This window comes from Penaeus monodon, chromosome 28 (assembly GCF_015228065.2).
Source record: "Penaeus monodon isolate SGIC_2016 chromosome 28, NSTDA_Pmon_1, whole genome shotgun sequence".
NCBI lineage: Eukaryota > Metazoa > Arthropoda > Malacostraca > Decapoda > Penaeidae > Penaeus > Penaeus monodon.
This window is the reverse complement of record NC_051413.1, coordinates 31,340,721-31,341,120: the sequence shown is the minus strand read 5'-3', so window position 1 is coordinate 31,341,120 and position 400 is coordinate 31,340,721. Positions and strand designations below refer to the sequence as shown.

Here is a 400-nt window from a genome sequence, read left to right as displayed (position 1 = left end):
CCACCAAATAGCTAAACCGAAGCATGCAATTTTCGGAGAAAAGTATTTACGCTCGGACACCACTCTCCGTCCGAGACTCCATTAGCCTGAATCGCATTCTAACCATAAATTTACAATATCCACTTCGAAGGATGCACTTTAAGACACATCAACACCTCTGTTCAACAACCCGGAACATCTAAAAAAATGAAAGCGAGTAAATAGACACTTAGCCAAGGCGCGTGCGTGGTTACCCGGGTTCCCTTATCAACAGAGAGAGACGATCCCGGTTCGAGCTTGACTTCGATTCCGCACTTCCCTTGCGCTCAAGTTGCGGCGAGAGTCTTTTGTCAGCAGAGAGGATTCTTAAAGTGTTTCTCTTTTTTCGGTCGTGTTTCTTCACGTGAATGTAAGTTTTTTT

At 44.8% G+C, this 400-nt stretch overlaps 1 protein-coding gene across 1 annotated transcript in view; it reads left to right on the top strand.

The window, feature by feature from the left end:
• Positions 1-98: 98 nt before the first annotated feature.
• LOC119590989 overlaps positions 99-400 on the top strand; it is a 4,361-nt gene continuing 4,059 nt past the window's right edge. The window contains exon 1 of the mRNA XM_037939722.1: positions 99-388. The gene's annotated coding sequence lies outside the window, so the exon portion shown is untranslated. The remainder of the gene's footprint in view (positions 389-400) is intronic.